This window comes from Aythya marila (genome assembly GCF_965140915.1).
Source record: "Aythya marila genome assembly, chromosome: 3".
NCBI lineage: Eukaryota > Metazoa > Chordata > Aves > Anseriformes > Anatidae > Aythya > Aythya marila.
Genome location: NC_139044.1, coordinates 45,990,218 through 46,012,062, shown reverse-complemented (window position 1 = coordinate 46,012,062; position 21,845 = coordinate 45,990,218). Strand labels below are relative to the sequence as shown.

The 21,845-nt window shown below is 40.2% G+C and overlaps 1 long non-coding RNA gene across 1 annotated transcript in view; it reads right to left on the bottom strand.

Moving 5' to 3' along the window:
* Positions 1-4,298: 4,298 nt before the first annotated feature.
* Positions 4,299-21,845, bottom strand: part of LOC309876265 — a 94,376-nt gene continuing 76,829 nt past the window's right edge. The window contains exon 3 of the long non-coding RNA XR_014317139.1: positions 4,299-4,486. This is a non-coding gene — a long non-coding RNA (uncharacterized lncRNA). The remainder of the gene's footprint in view (positions 4,487-21,845) is intronic.

Sequence of the window (21,845 nt, the reverse complement as noted above, 5' to 3'; positions counted from 1 at the left end):
TTCAAGTCCTGTAGAAGCTCTGCTTTCACAGCAGTCTGAGCTGCAGACAACAGAAAGCAAAGGAAATCTTTAAAAATGTTTTAAACAGCAGAAATGAAGTTAGAGCTAGAGACTGCTTGGGAACCGCTTTTTTACTATTTAATATGTTCTTAGTATCAACTTTTGGAGGGAGTACAGCTAGAAATCTGAGTAAAATAAACTGTAATCTGAGAAATACAAGAAAAATAAACTGGCAAAGCTTATTAGTGGTATGCTGATAAGTTATTAAAATCTGGCTAAACTTTAAAGACGTGATGAAGGTGGCTCAGGGGGAGTGTGTACCATTATGCAAAATTAAGCACAGAATTTCAAAACCAATAAGTCTGAGTGACAAGTTGGTTACATTAATTGCAAGTAAAAATGGAGCTCTAAAAATTACAGGGAGCATGAAACTACAGCATTGTTACTTCTAAAAAGAAAAATTAAACGAATGTAACGATGGTACTTGAGGTGCATAAAGGAATAATGAAGCACAAATAGCTAGGAGTAATAAGACTTAACAATAAGAATTCAAAAAATATATTGGAGGATTGAAAAATGCAAGAGAACAAGTAGTTCCATAAATAAGGTGACAGAGCCCAGAAATATTTGCTATCAGAAAAAAAGAATTAACAGAATAATTCATTCCTTTCTTGTATCTGTATTTCACAAGCAGAATGTTATTAAATATAATGCCACAGAGAACATACTGTGGTCACAGAGAAGTTCTGAAGGCTGAGATTAACCTAATCCTCTTGTTGAGTCCCAATGAGCATCTGAGATCTTGCTTAAATTAAAATTTTGAAGTTTATTTATCTTGACCATGCCTTGCGTTTTCCACAATTTGAAAAAGGTGAATCTTCTTTTTAGGAGAAAAAAAACCCTACCATGACTTGCATCAGAAACGTGAATCTAGCAGGGAACTCCTGTGAGGTCTGCAGTCACTTGCAAGCCCTCTGAATATTCATTCAGAAAGGATCACGTTAGGAGCTGTAGTAAATCACCATCTGTTGACCACATTAAGCTCAGGCTTTAGTAAGATCTCTAGACATTCCCTCTGACTAAGCATGTTTCTCTGCATCATTCCCCATCAGTAACAGGGAAAAACAGGCACGGTCCGCTGAAAGTAAAAGTAAGGACTGCATTCTCCCCAACAGGATGATTGTTTCAGCTTTAGGCACACTTAAAGAGAAAAAAAAAAAAAAAAAAAAAAAAAAAAAAAAAAAAAAAAAAGCTTTCCTGCTGTCTAAAATGCAGCTTCTTCCTGCTGTTTAGCTTCTTTCAGTGCCTCCTGGATGCACCTGGTCACTCCCGGTTCTCAAACACCAGCTCAGCAGGACGGCGGCACGCCAGCTCCACTGCAGCAGGGCCGAGCAGAGTGCTCCGCATGGGCTGGGAGAAAACACTGGGGACAGGACAGGTTATGATTCCGGCGAGGAGGGCAGGGAAAACTGTGTGGGTGCACAAGCACATGAAGGTTACTGTCAAGCATATGGATGAGGTGGCAGAATTAAAGCTGCAGGGGTATTCACTCAAATGTTCAAACATAAGCAGTGCTTTTACCATCAAAAGGCTTGGTGTCATTTTAGTTTTGGGGTTTTCTTACCTTTGTTTTTTCATGTTGAACAAGAAAAGCACGGGTGGAAGGGAAATAGTACAGCACCAGGGAGCTGCTTGGAAGACAGAAGAGAAAGAATCGTTCCCCTCAGCAGGTAGAGCTGGACAAAAGAGACGCTGCTTAATCGAGAGGGAAAACCTTTTCCAAAAGGTGATGAATGCACAAGTACTGAACACAGACAAGGATATTTTCAAGTAAAACTTTATTTGTTGGAAGAGCTTAGTGGACATATCAGAGCAAGAACTCAAGGAGGATAATGAGCAACCCCTAGTTGGGGACAATAAATGGAAGTGATGTGTTTAAAGAAGTGAATGGTAATATGAGTTGTAACAACATTTAGTTCATTCTTTTGGATTTGCTAATTAAGTTTTTGGAGATTTTTATTAAGATTAATTAAAGATTAAGGTTTTTAAGATTGTTTGCCTTGCTGATTTTCTTTTCTCTTTTTCCTGAGGGAGGATAAAGCAATTGGTTTTTATTTTGACTTGATTTGTGTTTTTCTTCCCTAGTATGAATACTTAATGAAATAAAGAAACTTTTAAAGATGTGAGAACAAAAACACTAAAAAAGGAAGAGTGTGGGGTGAATACTGTTTGCATTTGTTCCTCAGATGGAAGGCCCTTGGCGTGCTTCTCTTCCTACATGATGCTGGGGCTTATGGTGGTTGAAAGGCTGCTGTCCGAGTCATTAGCAGCCAAAACAAACATAAACACAGCAAGAAATAGAGGAGACACTGAGCCATCACCATTCTTGTTTTAAGACAGTGATTCAAGATGTTCAGTGTTATTAATAAGGGCAAGTGATTCTCTACAAGCCAAGGTATAGAAAAAGAGCAGTATAGTTCAGAAAACTACACACATACTGTGTAAGTGTTTTCTGACTGATCCCCATAACCTTGCGGCATATCTGGGAGCATGCCATCAAACCCCACGACAAAATTAGTATAGTAACTGACTCGCTTGCTCTGCTTCTACTTGTTAGCTCAGCTAGCATGTTAATACGCTGCAGAACAAATGTGCTGGTTGCCTCCTCCTCCAGCTTTTACTTCAGCTATCTGCCCTAACGCAGAATGGATAAACAGTTTTCTTGCCAAATAGTAGTGGATTAGCTACAGCAGTGGTGACGACAGCACAGTGTGTGGAAGGATAAGAGTTACAATAGATACTCCCAAAGCAGTAACGTGAGCTGGGATAAGGCAGGAATGAAATGTCATCATCAAGACGAACATTTACACAGTATGGAAATGATGACCAGTATTTGGATTGAGCAGAAGGGCGAGTTCAACGTCACAGAAACTCCCAACGAAGTTCATCAGACAAAGGTCACGTATGCTGCACTTTAACCCCACAAGCCATTCCTCCAGCTTGAATGCAGACTGTGTTGCTAAAACTCATTCTACATGGGGGAAAAATAAATAAATAAATAAATAAATAAATAAATAAACAAAGTCTAATAGTCATATTAAATTGTCCCTGATTGGAAATATATTGCCTTTGATATTCTTTCATGCTGGGTTCAATCCTAAGAGCTATTGAATATCTTATGTGCCTCAAAGCCCTGCCAGACCTCAGAGCTTCTCAGCTCCGAGGATTGAATGCACATCTGAGAATAAATGGAGCATGCAAGATTTGAAGGTACCTGGAACAGCTGAAGTGAAATTCACAAATTTGCTATAAGTATAAAAGCATTGTGGCATTATATCCATGTTCCTAACGATGTTAAAACAAATGCAGTATTTAGCAAAACAAACAGAACATTTTATGACATTTTCAGTTCTGCTACTTTTGTATTTACATATTAATGTAACAAAATTCTCTTACATCTTCTGAGCTGGAGCATATTCACTTCATTTTATACATAGTAAGAATGATTGAAGAACAAAAGCTCCTAAGAGCAACATCTAAACAAGATCCTGAAGCTTCAAGCCAGTTTCCAGTCCTCCTACAATTTTTCTGTGTAATGGTACAGCCAGTTTCCTATCCGAAGCCATGGAAAACAGTGACACAGTTACAAAAAACATATTCTGGCTTGCAAGGAGCTCTGACGCTACTGGGCTGGCTGTGGAAAAAGGGCCCGAAAACCTTGTCCATGGTGCCAGAGAAACCTGCTGGCAAGTGTGAGACTGGAAATAAGTTTACAAGCATAAGTCTTGTACCTGACCAGAAAAGACTACCATTTCCTCCCAAGAAATGTTTATTGGTTGATATAACCCCAATTATTTCAAAATTTGTCGGTGGCTTCTGTGTCATAACATATTACATTTTTCCTTAAATTAATTGACACTGAACACTCTGATTCACAAAACTTCCTGGGGGCCTGGTAAGTTTCATTAGGAATGATTTCTTAGAATGTTTTGGGGTCCATTATTTACTTCCATTTTGCGTTATGAATTTCTACCTGTCTCATTAGTGGATGTCCTTCAGCTCTTTTCAGCTGGCCACTTACCCTCACAGTCATTTCTGGTGCTTATCCTTTCTCTCCTAGTCTCCAGCAAGTCTGGAGCTCTCTCTGGTTCACTGCCTGGGTTATATTCCATTACAGCTGCCACATTATCTGCAGCAACCATCATTAAAAAGGCTGCTGCATTACCACCAGAAAGGGAGCAATATTTCAACAGCTTTGTGTAGCAAATGCACTGGGGGAGGGTTTCTGCCACCTTTCGCCAAGTTCCCGTTGCTTCACTTTCCCCGTTGGTTCTCCTGCTTTGTAGTTCAGGTTCTGAATTTATCTCAGGTTCCCTCTGTTTTGCTCTCATTAGGAAGGCATTCGGGCAGCATTCTTTTCCCCTCATGCTGGAGAATTTGTTCCAGGTCACTGCTGAGCTGTAGACAGTGTCCTTGAAAATGCAACCTGTAATGAAATGAATGATTGTCCTATTGGCTGCCTAACTTTTCATGCAGGACTCCCACCCCCTACGGCCCTGCCAATGGTTCCCCACTAGTCTGGACAGATGTAGAATAATGGGAGAAAGAGAAAAGTGTAAACGAGAAATTGGAACTGTTCCCCCCTCTCAACATATAGTTAGTAATGTGTTTTGGGCAAGTCTCCACTCACCAAAGCGAGGCTTTGAAAATTACAGAATAGCTGTGCTATACACCCAGTTTTTGGCAGAGCGGGACTTTTTCATGAAGCTACCAGCCATGTGAATATGTCTTAAATTCTTAAATGTTAATCCTGCAGTTACTACTAAGAAAAAGGTCCTAGAAGCATTACATATACTAAAGTGAAGATAATTTCTCAGAGATGTCGTAGCCTAATTCACAGAAGAGGGATCTTTTGTGACAAATGCCTATTGCTAGAAAATGCATGATGCCATCCTCTCCTAAGCCCAAATCAAACTGTTGTGAGCTTAAAAGAGCCAAGTTTGCACTTAAACCATATGTAGTACAGATGAACAAGGGTGTACTTTGAAAAGTAAAATCTTTTGCCTCTACCTTTGAGTTGCTCCTGAACATAGTTGGCTGTACCGCTCACAATCATTACCGATCAGACAATCTACAGAAAATCATCACAAGACAGTGATAGAAACTGCAGACACCATCCACTGTGCTGTTGCTAGCTCATGAACAAGCGAGATGGGGGACATCTCTCAGCTGGAGATCTTTTTGGAAGAGGAGAGGACAAGGAGCATTCCCAGACTTTTCAGCCAAGGCTCATCCCACCCAATGTTGGGCAACTAAACCTCTCTGCTTAAAGAGAAACACTGCTGCTGCATGCACAGAACCACTTAATTTAGGAATGGAGGTTCTTACTAGGCTATGCGTGCTGTATGTGTGAAAGGAAAATGCCGTATAAGGTAGTTTAGAGCAAAAGACTGTCCCTGGAGGAGTTATACCATGGGCTGGTGCCTAAACTGAGATGCAATGAGTCCAGAATATTCTCTCTTTCATAGTTTAATTTAGATTAACACGTCTCATTCCTTTCCTCGGTCCCTGAGGTTCCTCTGAACCCTTACTTGAGAGCTTGTTAGGAACTTGTTGGGGGGGAGTTGAATCATGAATATGTAACCTGTTGACCAATGCAGCTGGACATTGGTCAACGGTTCTGTTATCACGGCTGAAACTTTTGTTCTGACTTGGCTCCTCTCTGAGGACACACATGCTATGAGGACTCCAGGACTACATACCAGAAGTAAACAAACCTCTCTTGCAAACCTGCTTATCTCTCTCAATTGACCACATAAACCAGCCCAACCAAGAGTTGTTTCACAACCAGCTGTGCTCACTTTTACTTTTAACTAATTACCACCTTTCAGAGATCTAAACTGAGACAGTTTCATGGGTCCCCCAAAAGAAAGCAGGAACAAGCATGCTGCAGCTGTTTCTCTGCAGCATTTCTCTCCCTCTAAAAGTATTCTCAAGTTAATTTTGACGAGGTTTGAAAGGAGTAGGCTTGTGCTCCACATTGCAAATGTTTTCAATTTGACAGCTCTGTCGGTGTGGGGGAGGGAGAAAGATCAGTGATATCTTTAAGTTATGCAATAAAAAGTTCGTTGTCTTCTTTGAATGCAGATTTCCATTGAAGTTTTAAATAGTCCTATTCACTCAGGAAAGGATTGAAAAAGGTGGTTAACATAAGTCAGCTGAAGAAGCCTGCTGCTGTTCCTGTAAATAAAGCTGACCTTCTGGAGTAGTGACGGAGACCACTGACCTTTTTTCTACCGCCCTTGCACCAGTAGGAGCGTACCCTTACATGAGTATCTTATTACCAGCCAAACAGCCAGCTCCCACCCATGGCAGTACAGAATAGCACACAGCTCTAGCATTCACTGAAAGGAAAATCTTGCTTTCAGAAAGACGCAGAGGGCTCAAGCTTATGCTGAGCTTTGCAAAACAAAAAATTTCCCAAGAGATGGACAACAGATTCCTGGGATTTAAAAGGAAAAAAAAAAAAAAAAAAAAAAAAAAAAAAAAAAAAAAAACACCAAAGATTCTGCAACACATTTCAGAAATTACAGGCCATGAAATCTGCAATGCTGTAACTGTAGAAGCCGTGATGCAGGAAGACATTTTTTTCTTCTGTCATGTCACTATGCCGCTATTTTGGAGTTGCAAAGAGAAGGGAAGAGTGTGCTTGCAATACTTTAAGGAAAACCACCTACCAAAAAGCCTAACAAGATCACAAGTTTAAATTAGTTCTCTTTAGTCTTCTTCCATCATCCAGTACATGTTTTTCTATTTGCAGTGGGGCACCTCATTCAAGCAGTCTTGCTTCCTCACAAAGATTTAGAATATAGAGCTAGCACTCTTGAAAGCAATGGGACTCTTTCTACATGGATTTGTGTCATCCTCATCCATGCAATATCAACACTTGTATCTGCCACATGAATGAGCCTTCCCCACATCATGTTCCTGTGAGGCAGGAAATACTTGTCATATGTTACGGATGGGGCTTCAAGACAAACAGGATTATGGGATTTACTGAGACCACAGGTGAATTTTGGTGGCTGAGATGCTGCATTTGGCTTTCAAGTCTAAGCCTTTTCCCTTTTGCTAGTAATTTATGTTTACAAGTATACGTCTGTATATATAAAAACCTCACCTTTTATTCTATTCTTCTACTCCTCCGCAGTCCACTAACATAAACTGTCTGTTCTTCCTCACTGCTAGAAAAAAAAAAAAAACACCACCAAAAAAAAAAAAAAACAATAACAAACAAAAAAAAAACATGTAGTAATGACAACTTCTGTTCCAGCCGAACACTGTAGATGAAAAAAAAAAGGAATTTGGCCTGTTTTCCCATTGCTTTTGCCTACCTCCTCCTCCTTCCTAAGATCAAAAGAGAAGTTCAGGAAGAGCTGTTGAAGACACAAATTCCAAAACCAGCTTTCCTTTTCCAGGCTCTCTTAGAAGCACTGAAGAGATCATTGCAGGACCACTGTATGCAAACAAGCGAGCTGGTTACGGAAGTCCTATTAACGCTCCCATAAGTAGGACCCCAAAGTTGCTGGCCAGAGCCTGCAACCTGTTGTCACCCAGCCCACAGGCCAAGGAGGATGACACTCCATCCAGATGCTCAGACTCAGCCCCAACCTTCTGCACATGACAACATGGCAAAGCCCAAGCAACTCTCATTGTGGTAACTGCCCTGCACCTCCACTGTGGCCAATACCATGAAAATAATAGGGACTTTAACTGACGGGTTTGTGGGAGGAATACACTTTACCCCTATCACATTTACTGCAGGTCTGGTAAAGAAAAAGAGACATTTAAAAGAGAATGAAATATTCTCTTTCCTAACAAAGAGCAATATATTTTTAGACTTTAAAAATGATATTATTTCTACATGTCAACCTTTCAGAAAATTTTCTATAATAGATATCTATTTCAAATGAAGTCACTTCATTTTCAAAGTTTTGATATTGTGCATTTACTTTTTTTTTTACATTCTGTGGATGTTTATCCTGTAGGCAAGTAATATGCTGCATTAATCATATTACAAGTGTCTAAAATTGCACATTTCTTTTTGTTTATTTAATAGAACACTACTCTTGAGCCCTATGGCTATAACCTTTCTTTCCACTAATTAATCTACAGCTTTGATACTATTTTCAGCACTATAATTCCCCCAATTTACAAAGATGATCAAATGACAAAAAAGCACTGAAGAACCTCCAGGTGCACCAGAACTCCACTAGTAGAAAAAGTTGTAATTATTTAGAAGTCAGTAACTTAATAGTGCATTATTTTGTAAGTAAGTCGAGCAGTACTTTCTATGTAACTTCAGATTTAGGCCTTGTTGAGTGGGGCTTGGGCAAAGCAACCTTCAGAGGTGCTTTGATATCACAGTATCAATAGTTACAATTCAATCTGAATAAGCAAGTAATTACTGCAAGTATTTCATTCTTAGTGGTTTTTGTGTGTTTGTTTTCTTGTTTTTTTCCTTCTTGGAAAAACATATGGGGAGAGAGAATTTTTTCATTAAACTGTCCAGCCTAATGGCCTGATAATCACCACCTGTGCTCTAAATCAGAAAACATACAAAGAATTCACCACTTTCTAGAAAAAGTAGTAAGAAAGGAAGAATTGCAATTCTAGAAAGCATCCAAGATATCCTTCCTTCATTTGTGCCTCTCCAAGGAGCTTTTGAAATGCAACGTGATAGAGGTGGAATTGTTTACAGTGTGTCTTGTCTTGACTTAGTGGGGCTGCCCAGCCAGTGAGTAAGCTATCTTGATCCATATGGGCTCTATGGAGATTCAGAGAACCCTTGCATCACAGAAGGAAATAAAGGCTCATCCCTTTACACACATCTGACAGCGACCAATTCTCCTTCCAAACACTACGCCTTTTATTAATGTCACAATCAGCTAATTGGGAAAAGCGCCATCCGCCAGACTCCTTGGAGCACAGGAGCTTGCCTGAGGCTGTGTTGCATCTTTGCAGCCTCTGCTGGTATGTGACCCCAAACCAGTGGTCACCCAGTGTCCACCTGTCCCCACAGGGTGATGGTATGGCTCTGAAGCCACAGCACGGTGTGAGCAGCCAGGGAAACGCAGCCCCAGCTGCAGCACACAACCCCCTCTCACTCTATGTGTGAAAGCTGACATCTTTCTGCCCATGCCACTGGGCAGACAGTCTGAAAAGATTAAATTTGCACTTAGCAGGGTGGGAAGAGGAAGATATGGAACCTTTCGTACATGAGAGGTGCAACAATGGCATTTAAAATAAAAGCTTCTATATTAATCCAAGTTAAAAAAAAATGTATATGAGAAAGAATGGATTTAAAAAAACAAAAACAAACAAAAAAAAAAAAACAATAAAAACAAAGGAAATAAACATACCTCTACAGTGCCAGGAATTCAGAAAATTCCAGAATGTCTTTGGGAATAAGAAGATCAATATTCTGAATTCTCAGAATCAAAGCTGAAAAAGGCACTAAAAAGAAGAGACTATTTGCAAAGACCCTGTGGAAAGGTTGATGAGGATCTTACACTTAGATCTATCTATACTGACAAACGAGCCAAGGCCAGGGAGCGAGCTAGAGCATGGGATCACAAATCCCCCATGCGGTTTTAATGGTTGGCATGCTCCTTGGAAGGGTTTTGGCCTATGTCAGCTAGCACAGTGCCTGGACACCGGGGCAATTCCCAGTGGGAGTATAGACAAGACTGCACCCTGCCTGGCTTCCCCTGCCCCACAGGGCCCTCCAACACTACCTAGCAGGTTTTTCCCCACCCAGCATCTCCTCGTGCCACAGCCCAGGGTACGCAGAGCTCTACTTCATCTTCCTGCTATAAAACCATCAGGCTGCAATGTGGACCAAAGGGCCTAAAGTCACCTGAAAGCTGACCCTCCCTCAAACCACCTCTCAGACACTAATTCTGACGTCCTGGGACCAGTGGTGCACAGCATGGGCTCACGTCAGATGCAGGCCCTGGGGCTATGTAACACGGACATGGTGGTCTGTGCCACCTGGTCTCATGGCCAGAGAACTAGCCCTGAGACACTGTATTAGCAGTACAGAGGTAACCTGAGGCGAGTCTTCAGCACCATCTTACTCTGACACTGATGAAGACTGTATGTTCATCAAATAACGGGGTTAGGATTTCTTCACAAGGGATATCATTTCAGGGATCTCTTCATATAAGGGATATCATCTGCCACATTCATTAGAAGGGGGAGGGGGAGCACTCCTCCCTCAATTTGGTAACAAATTTCTAACTGATTAAATTTCTGCAGGGTAAAACAGCTTTCACAGAATGCTCTATAGAGCTGTCAATGAATACCATTACAAAGCAGATTGACAGGTGCTAAACAAAGCACGTTTCAAGAGAAATTGCACCCAGTTTCCAAAATATCCATAAAGCTACTCATCATATGAACCTGTTTCCGCAGTCTGAGATCTTCTACTTAGTTTTCCTTACTCTGCTGTCCACACAGAAAGCATTTCAAAGGATAAGACTAATTACCCCATCTTCTATAAAGCTTTCTGAAAGATTTCAGAGTATTTAAATTAGTAATAAAAGACAGAGACAACTAACACAGACTAAAGGACAAAAAAAGATAAAGAAATATGCACTGGTTGTTAACTGTAAGCAATGTAATCTAATGCTTCCACCAGATGCCAGCAATAATGATAAAACCTGCCCACAAAGAAGATAATTCCCTTTTTATGGTCTAGATATGGTTGACATTCACAATATCTAAGCTGTCAGTAGTAGTGATGGAAGGGGAAGAGGATAGCAAAAACATCTGGAAATAGACAAAGTTGGAATAACTAACTCAGATTGACAATGATTAGAAACTCAAGGCAAGAAGATTTTTATTCCTTAGATCTGTAAGTCTAGATATTTAGAAATGAAATTAAGACAGCAGATTTCATTCACAAATGAAAGTATAAAATTTTAAAATATTTTTAATAGATTTTCCTGTACTGTACCAACTTGAATACATATATAAAGTCCTTAAATATTTAAAACGTTTAAAGTCTACTCCTATTGATATATTGTTGTAACCTAACTAAAAGTATTTGGATTCTGTAAAGTTTTGAAATTCCATGCATTCAACTCTGATGTTAGATATAAATGATCTTTGCTAACTTCTGTCAGCCTCATCTACTTAATCTCATTTAACCAAGTATTTTGTATAGCTTTTATTGTTCTACAGTCCAGAAAATGGCTGTGCAAAAATTATGTGCAAAAGGACATTTTATCTGTGCATACATACATTCATACTCAAAATGAGAACCAACATTCACTAGCAGAAAATAAATTTCTACTTCTAGCAATCTTGTAAAAAGCATATTTTTACTGTTCTATGTATTGAGAATATCATCAACTAATTACATAATTATACAACAGAAAAAGGACACAATTAGTAGATTTTTGCTGAAGGTGAGCAGTGAATCAAAGGTGTTTTGTTTTGTTTTTCTTCTGTTTTATGCACTGAACTACAGGAAAGCAGAAAGATAATAGCAACTCATACCCATATCTGTAACGTTGAGTATCTCAAATCACTAAGAGGTCTAGTCTGGAGCTGTTCTGTAAGACGATGTTTGCAAACATCAGATGTAGCTCACACATAATTTTTGGAGACAGAAATCCACATAGGCTAAATACTGTATTCTGTGAACACTATTCAGACAGAACCACCTGGAAAACATATTTTTGGACTATAATAGATACTATAAATATTCTAAAATCACCAGAAAACTTCATGGCTTACAAAATGAAAATAAAGATTATAATAATTTTGCATTTCAAACTCCTGAATTTGTACTTCCTTAAGACCAAGCATATTATATGATTATTTTTAGCATACTATTAAATTAACTGTTTGTTGATTTAATAATAACATTGAGATATTCTGTGATATTCGGCTATGCCTACTATTTGCAGAAGATTCTGTTACATAATCATTTTATGCCAGAAATGCATATATAGCATTTGTTATATAAATATAACAAATGAAAGAAAAATAAATATTTACCTAACCAAGACTAATATTTTCTTTATGCTGCCCCCAAACCCTCTACTGATGACAATTATACAATGAAATCTGAGTAGAGCATACAAGCTATGATGAGATGATACCACATCTCCAGAAGTCATTCTTTGAAACATATCTGGAAAATGTAGTGCAATTCTGAGTTATCCATTTTTTCACCTTTGTTAACAGGAAAAAAATAAATAAAGAAAGAAAGAAGTTCAACTGAACTATTTGATGCTAAAGAAATGAGACGGAATAAAAATACTAACATGCATTAGTTCTCTCAATTTCTGTCAAGAACTCTTTTAATGATGAGATTACATAAAACTTGTACCTTAGAAACACAGAGAAGTACTTTAATCAGTTTCTTTCTGCCCCTGACAAACTTGAATATAACTTTCTTCAACAATGCAGCCCCTTCAGTTAAGCCCTTCCAAGTGGCTTTCTACTGCCCATACCCTCCAAGTGGGCCTCTAGTAAAAATGGAAAAAACAAAACTTAGTGGTTCTGAGGTAAGAAGGAAAATAGGAAAAATAAAAATAAAAGACAATAAGAGAAATTATTTCAGGCATTTCTACATTATTAAGCAACTCACTGATGTTCTCAGTGCCCCAAAGGAAAAACTTGCAGCTCCTTTTCCAGATCACTATACATATTCTGAACATACATCTGCTTCAGTCTCAAAATCAAGTCAAGATGGTTTAGATTTTTATAAATGACCCCACCAGCTTTTTTTAATTTCCTGCCTGCCTTCTGCTCTTTTGCAATGCACTGCCATATACATTCATATTTTTTCATTTCCCAGATGAAATGTTCAGATTTCAGAGAAATCTACTGTTTCGGGAAATTTAGTGACAAGTTTCCCAAGTCACTTCAAATTTTCCATACACGTATGATTAAAACATTAAGATTTTTGAATCCAAAATGTAACTATATTATACAGTTAATAAATATTCTTGAAAGTTTTCTTCTAATTCTAAAGAAAAAATTAATCAAGGAGTGACCGAGCCAGACTGAGAAAATTGTTGGACTCAGTTTGGTTGTTTTGCAGACAGGACACTCTACACAAATCAATTGAGAAACTAACCTTCCTTTAGAGAGAGACTGTAATTCCCTACCAGGGGTATGCAATCAGACTGTTGTTACAAGTTATAATAAGTATTAAGCAATAAGTAATAATAATCGAGCAGCTTCAGAGACATTCAACATTCAATAACCTGGCAAGCTACAAGTCCACACAGGTTCAGATCTGTTTAGGACACTGAAGATTACACTATAAAATGAATTTCTGAAGAATCTGTTGCTTGTTTTATATTTTGATGCTTACAAAAGACAGCTCTGGAAACCATAGTTCCTGGGTGGAGGCTTAGAAATGGTTGAATAAACTTTTGTAAAATTTACCCTTACTTTCTCACAGTGCAAGAGGATGAGACAGTTTACAAAAGCATTTGCTAATTAAATAGGAAAAGGATCTAAGCCTAGATCCATGTTAAAGAATTCTGCCCTCAATATTGAACATTATATTATAACTATATTTATATTATATATTACATTGTGTCTTATTCTCAGATTCTAATAACTTTTAGTTTTTGAGTTTTTGTTTCAGACCTAAATTTCAGGAAACGGTTGATCACAACTTAGTATAAATTTGACTTTTAACTTCGAGTTTAAATCAGTGATACCAGATCTTTAAAGATGAAAAATATTTTTTGTTATCAATACCCAAGCAGTCAGGGTGTAAAACTCAGAAGAAAGCATAAATGCATAAATTAATCTTATTCAAGTCAGTGTCTTCTACTGAGCAAGGAGAGTGGAGGAGGGCACTACAAGCACTGATGCAGAACTACAACTGTTTCCTACCTTTAGACATATTTCCAGTCTTAGGATTATGCCGTCTGATTTTCATAATCACTAAGGAAGAATACTCCTAAAGAATTCCACATCATCCTAATCTTCCTTTCCTAACATCCACTATTAATCAGTTTTTTTCAAGCATTTGTTTCCTATTCTAGCTTCCTTTCCAGCCCCCCTCTTCCTCTGTCCCCCTGCACCCCCCCAAAAAAACAAACAAACAAAAAAAAAACTAAGCATCTGAGAGAAAGAAAACATTGAAACCATTAAGTGAAAAAGACTGGGGAAGCCAAAGAAAAATTTAGAAGTAGAAGAAAATACAAATACATGAGTGTTAACTCGTATCAGTGTATCCCTGGCTTCTTCTACTAAGCTTGTGCTACTTCTGTGCACATCCTGGTAAAATTTATAAATCATTCGGCAGCATTTTGTGCTCTTGCTGCAACAATTTCTGCTACCAGAAAATGAAAGATTGAAATGTTTTACAATTATTTATTTTAACACACACAGTATTTAGAACTTATGACCGATTCCTTTTAGTTTTTAATTTAATGAAATATTTGAATTCTTTCATACAGCATTTTGTCAAAAGAAGGTACCGAGGAGATAAACAAGCCAACAGGAAATGGGGCACATTTTCATCAGCATTTTCAAGTCACCATATTTTCCATATTCCAAATACCTATTTGGAATTAGTAAAATGCCCTGGAAAGACCAAGTGTTTTTACAGAACTGAAAACTCCATCTGAATAAAGTTTTCACACTAAAGACAGTTTTGCACTATGTAGAATCATCATGGAATCATTTAGGTTGGAGAAGACCTCTCAGTTCATTTAGTGCAACCTTAAAACTTGCAAAACCTTATCAACATATGTGCAGGATTGTCTGTCATTTGGTGTCTGCTATTTAATTCTCAACGTCTTTCTAAAGAGCTGCAGCAGCACAAAGGGAAGTTACAGACTTGAGACAAGAATCAGAAAACTCTGTTTGCCATATGCAAAAAAAAAAAAAAAAAAAAAAAGGACTAAGGTATTGCCCTGGATGATTTCGCCATAACACTGAAAAACGACTTCCCCCCCTGTATTTACAGATAAACGAGTAACTCTCCAGGAGAAGAAATACATAAAAATTGATGAAGACTCCTAGCAGTATCTTTTAACTATGGTGCATATAACCCAGGGATCTCTAGACAAATTTGAAAGGGCACAAAAATGCAAGTGCTGGAAGTCTGATGACAAAAGGGGTCTCTAGCTCTACTTGAATGTTTTTAGAAGACCAAAAGCAAAAATATTTGAAAGCCACTGGTTACCACTGCAGTAACAGCTATCGCGTTACTCCATAAGTCTATGTGACACACAGGTTTTTAGAGTTGGGAGTTCTGGTATCCAACATCCATCAGCAGCCTCAGCAATTCTGTTCCCAGGTTCCACCAGCACCATGGCCAGTCAGTTGTCTAAAGCAAGCACTGATTCTGCTATCTGCCCTTATTGTGCTGTTCTGCTGTTTTCACAGAGCTAACTGCCACATTTTCATTGGAATGTATAAATATCTATAAGTATTTATGAGGATATATACATACATGTTTTATATTTTGTGTGTAAACATATAACTACATATATAATTCAGAAAAAAAAAAAAAAAAAAAAAAAAAAAAAAGAAGTCTGCCTCTGAACAAAACAGCTGTAAATACATCTTAGCATGGGAACAGCTTGCCTAGAGGGATTGTGCAGTCAGTGGATGGAGCCCTGAGCTAGCTGGTCTCATCCAAGAGCTGACCCATCTTTGAGCATGAAATTGGACTAGGGACCTACTGAAGTCCCTTCTGACTAGAATTATTCTACATTCCTACAAAAAGGTGATGAAGAGATCTGGTGAGCTTTCAGTTTACATCTTTCACTCCTTTGAAGTATCCCTAGAGTATGTCTTGCTATTTCGTTTAGAACAAATTCACATCATATTTGCATGTGTTTCCATATACACATAAGGATTCTTAGGATAAGATAAGGATTTCCAAGTTTTTTTGTTTGTTTGTTTTGTGCTTTTTTTGTTTGTTTGTTTGTGTTTTTTTTTTTTTTTTTTTTTTTTTTTTTAATTCCAGGAGGTCTTCAGAAAGGTTTAGTATCAAGAGTCTTGCAGGAGAAATCTCAGAAGCCACTAAGTTATTGTCTCAGAGAAATCTATAGGCAGGTTGTGTCTCATTCCCATGATTACATCCATGTAGCTTTTCAGAAGAACAGGCTAAAACTTCCACCAAAAAACTGTAGAGATATTTATTTGCAAATTGATTTGAAAAGTTCAATGGAAACAAAAATGAAATAACAGGCTTCTGTGCATTTATTCTCTCTGCATTTTCCTACCCTTTCAATTTTCAGCCTGAAGGAGTAAATTCTTCATTATTGCAGAATTTTATACCACTAAGAAAGGAACACCTACAACTGAAATACAGCATCAGAATAAGGCAACTACATAAACACTTATCAGAAATCCTTGTACTTTAACCACCTCACCCTGCATTTAGGGGACAAAAGAATCAAGAAGCTATTCTGTTTGTTGCTATCTATTAGAGAATGAATACAGCCTTGTCCTAATGTTGTTGTTTGCTAAATGTCCCTGTCTAGCACAAAAGCCTGCCACCCAGTTTGCATACCCACAAGTGTTGCAGCCTTATGGCATAAGGCCCAAGCTGCCATTTTGCAACATTCTGGTAGTGATTTCAAAGCATTCTCTGAGGTCTTTTTGTTGCTTATCTATCTAAAGATACCATTTCATTTTCAGACAGCTTCTAGGCCTGTGTTTCTCAACACAATATACCCATATATTCTCCACTTGTTTTTGCATTCCCACCTTATGTGCTTATTTTGACTAAGTGGTCAAGCAGTTTGCTGAACGCATGCCTATCAGCTCTTCTGGATGTATATTATTCAACCTCGATTACTGATTTTTTGCACTTCTAAGTTTCTGTGATGTACCGCAAGCAGGTCTGGTTACTTTACAACTGCACAGTTGCTTTCTCTCTCTCTTTTTTTTTTTTTTTTTTTTTTTAATCAAGCTGCTGAAGCAAAGCCTGTATTGCTGCGGCCTTGCTTCTTTTGGATTGCTATGCAGCAATACTTCACTCGACTGGTTGTTAAAACAGGCTGCACTTCACAGCATGGACTACGTCTCACCTACTTCCTGCAGTATCCTGTTTCTTGTTTTACTTGGTAAAGTAAGATATTTTTCTATGTCTGCATTATTTTCTTTTTCTTTTTAACACAAACGTCAGTGCCAATGGAAGTGCTGGACTGGCAGTTTAGAGAAAGCAGACGTAACGACCAAGCACAATCTTAGAGCCAGAGAATATCCGAGAACATCCCAAGGTGGAGGGGACCCACAAGGATCATTGAGTGCAATGCTTATCTTTCTTCCGCTGCTCATCTAAAACACCTCACCGCTGGCCTAGAGTGGCTATCTTTGGGGGATGATGAAGCTCTCGCAGCTCCCACTGCGCTTCCCAGACCTCTCTGGTGCTGAGACAGCCCAAGAGGACTCAAGGAGCGACAATACTTCTGATGCTGAGGAAGGACACATCAGAGTTGGATTAAGACAAGAAACACGTTGGCTACAAATTGCCAAAGCACCTTAGCACAACAGTGGCTTTCAGCTACAGTTTGCTAAGCCAGATTTAGAAGAATTAAGCCATGTGTGACCACAGACGGAGATCACACCCCACATGCCCTCACCAGCTCTGAAACTACACATTTTCTTCGTTCTCTTGCCACTTTGAACAGATGAAAGCAAAACCAAAGTGCCTCACTGCCCTTCATCATTAAAAAAATGTATCCCGCACTCCAAGCACCAACGTCAGCAAACTGGAGAGAACAGGGTACTGATGAAAAGCTGGCTACAGTTCTTCCCACCAAGAGGGTGTAAGTCTGTGCTATGGGCAATTTCAGTAGGGAACTAGAATCATAGAATATCCTGACTTGTAAGGAACCCACAACGCTTCCTTCTCTCTCTCCCTCTCCCTCCCCACCCATTCTATGATTCTGTGATCCCAAACCATTATATGATTCTATGATCATTGAGTCCAACTCCTGTTTCCACATAGAAACTCCCCAAAATCAAATCACATTTCTGAGAATGTTGTCCAAATGTTTCCTGAACTCCAGCAGGCTCAGTGACCACTGCCCTGGGGAGCCTGTCCCAGTGCCTGACCACCCTCTGGGTGCAGACCCTTTCCCTAATCCCCAGCCTGACCCTCCCCTGTCCCAGCTCCATGCCGTTCCCTCGGGTCCTGTCGCTGTCCCCAGAGAGCAGAGCTCAGCGCCTGCCCCTCTGCTCTCCTCCTGAGGGAGCTGCAGGCAACCATGAGGTCTCCTCTCAGCCTGCTCTGTTCTGGGTTGAGCAAGCCAAGGGACCTCAGCTGATCCTCGGGCATCTTTCCCTCTAGGCCCTGTATTCACCATATTCATTGCCTTCCTTTGGACACTAGTAGTTTTATACCCTTCTTATACAAAACAGCACATGGTATGCAAGGTGAGGCCGCACCAGCACAGTGGTCCATTCAGATCCATCAGGTCCCTTTGGATCTTCTGTTACAACACTGGAAGTTGCTGAGTGGCATTTTCACACTACAAGTTTCTTTAATTGATCATGACATCCTTGCTACTCTACCCCCATCCTTCTGAACAGAGGACAAGCCCCAAAGGCCACCTTTCCCAAACCGGAGTATTTTCTTCCGAGCCTTCCGAGGCTGAACAGTATCACAGATCTGTAGCACAATCGTTGACGTTAGCAGCAGCCCCTCTCATGATGGAGGAGGTTTCAGCTTACGTCTAGCCTGCACTTCAGATTTAATCGGAGGTAGCTGGTGGCACTTGAACTACATCTCTGGAAACCTGCCCACTTTCACGGCAACAAGGGAAGGGGCAAGGACACAGCCATGTCTCTCCTAAGTGATACTTGCTATTCAAGCCGCTACGAGGTGGGGAGTTTAGGGAGGGGAGGTGGTGAGGGGGGAAGAAGAACCACGTACAAACAAAAGGTGCATGCTGACGTTAATCTCCATTAATGAAGCCTTTACAGAGCCTGTGTGCTCTGAGTCACCCAGCTCAGCAGCAAGCCGAGAGAAAGCTCATGAATCAAACCTCACCACGGCAATGAAACGGCGCAGAGGGGGACAGGAAGAAGAGCAAGGCAGGCCTTGCGTCAGACCCACAGCCCGTGCCCCTGCCTCTCTCTCCCTGTCTGGCTCCCCTACACCCCTGGGGTGCTCCTACTGCCTGCAGCATAACCTACAAGGGACATACCCTGCCTGCCACTGTCACAGCACCATGGAGGCCCTGTAAATGGCCCCATGGAAACAAAAGCTTGCAGCAGTGGAGCAGATGGAGGAGGGCCCAGCAGCCACACAGCTCTCCTGCCACCGCTGCATGTCGATGCTGGCATGGGCACATGCCATGCTCCAAGACTGCTCCCAGCAAGGATGGCATGCAGCTCAGAGCAGGGCAGGACAGGAATCGAAGCCATGGGCCTGCAACAGAAGTTGTAGGCTTCCATGCTGGCAGGAGCAAGCACTCAAGTGCTACTCAAGCTACTCCTTGAGGGGGAGAAAAAGAGATTACACTAACAGGAGATGTACTCAAATCCTACATGCCCAGTGGAACTGGCACACAGGAAGAGCAAATTAGCTTTCAATAAGGACTGCAGTCAGGTTTTTCTTTTGTTTTTCTTTCATTTCTTTCCTAAAAAACAAAAAAACAAACAAACAAACAAAAAAAACCTAGACATCTTGCTGACTGGTACTGAGGGGCTAGCTATACAAACTCCATAGCAAAGCACACCCTGGCATCCAAAACCAATGTGCCTTGGGAGCAGAAGCATCAAGAGCTCTTAGCTACTGTTTCCTGGCTAGGATCTCAAATGCCAGTAAATATTACCCTCTTTCTGAAGAAGGGCACCACAGAAACTGTCAGGAAGGAGTTGGGAACTCTTCTGTGTGAACATGGTGCTTTAACACTCACCTGCAAGACCTGCAAGTGTTTTTTTTTGTGACTGCTAGCAAGCATAAGAAGCCTTGCTCTGAGGATGTTCGCTTGATAGATACTGGCTTACAAGCACTTTCAGGAGATACAAGCAAGAAGGAAATGGACTGTCATGAAAAAGCCTCTTCTCTGCAAGCATTTGAGAGCTGTTAAGACAGTGCTAGAAGACATGTGCATCTGAGATCAAAAGGCTCCAGTGTTCCCCCCTCTCTCAGGGGGAAGAGTTGCAGTTGCACATGGAAAAGAAACAAAGACAAGAGGACATGTAAGCCTGCTTGGGTTACCTTCATGGAGTGGCAGAGCCTCAGGAGCAGCTGTTCACATAGAGTTGTTGTTTTTTTTTAAATGGTTTCAGCGCATTATTAAAATTAAAGTGATAGCTGCACGGTATCATTTAAGCTTAATTTATTCTGCAGACAGAGATCACTCTGTCCAGTCCTGAGCTTGCTATAAAACGTTTGGCTCAGTTAGTGTAATCTCAAGCAAAAACTATATGCCCTGCCTCTCAGACAGGTTTGTTAACCGGGGCTCAGTGGTTCACTGACTGCATGGCTTTCTTGCAGAATGAGCTCACATCTGCCCCACAGATACTGCAGGACAGATGGGTCTGGCTCACTGCTGGCCCAGCGCAACAGGAAGAACTGCAGGTGTCTGAAATTAACTGGACCTGATGGATCAACAGAGTTGATCTGTAGTGTGCATCTGTCTACAAGCCAGGGTAAATGAACATGAGGGAGATTTAGACTAGAGGAATGCAGAAGATGTAGTCTCATTCCTGATAGAGACGGTGTTCAAAGTGAAACTAACTGCAACTAAAATTGTTAAGGATTTTCCAAACCTAGAAAGTTCTGCGAGAGATTATAACTTTCCTCCACGTTTAACTGTGACAGTTTGCCCAAGATTTGACACTCTGAGACAGAGGCAAAAATAATTGAGCTGCACTGACTTAATAAGGAAATTAAGTATTCAGAAAGCAAAGGTAGTCAGTGCCATCCTCCTGGGCTTAAAATTCTTATCAGCTTGAAGCTAATTCTGCTTATTCCTCCTACGGAGTTGGAATTTTTACTTAGACAATTCATGTTCTGTACCTGCTTCTGCTCTGAAGCTTTCAGAGACTTTTCATCTCTAGGGATATGGAGAGCCTGCAGCTTTCACTCAAGCCTGTTTGCAGCCACCAGGTATTGTCAGCTTTGGAGTGGAAAAAGCTGAGAGAGGAAAAGAAAACAGAAGTGGTCCAAAAGTGACTTCAGAAGCTTACTAGAGTTTGCTTGCTTGCTTTTTGCAATCTGAAAGTGAAACTGCAAATAAGGGGGGAACAGAAAGACCATCTGAACTGCTACCACTAGCTTCTTTTAAGCTTTTATTTATCACATATTTGTTAATTTCACACCACTAACTCACCAATAAACTGACTTTCCAGCATTGCTACAACAGCAATGTACCAGGCAGATAAAAGCTTTGTCTGGATGGGGGAAATGGCCAACACAGTTACAGCAAAACAACTTTCTTCTCCAGCTTTTATTCTGATACCACAGTTAGCAGGGTTGTGGGGTTTCTTTTCTCTGCCTGAAGCAGACTCTCGCCACAGAACAGTTAGAAGACAGGTAGGAAAATTGTCCCACTACTGGCTGGCTAGAAAGGACCAGTTTCCCTCCACTACAGCAGCAGGGAGAAGCACCCTGGCCAGAAAAGCTGTGCTAGCTGAAAAGGAGAATCTACACGCAGTAGTTTTAGCTCCAAAAACCAGAGGCTTGCCAATACGTTGAGTTCACGTTACTGGCATTCAAGCAGTTAAACACAACTGTGAACCCTGGAAGTTTTCCCACTCTCACTGAAGCTCCTCTCCAGTACACTGATAACTGGTAAACAGATGGTACAACAGACACGGTGTCAGCTCCCTCC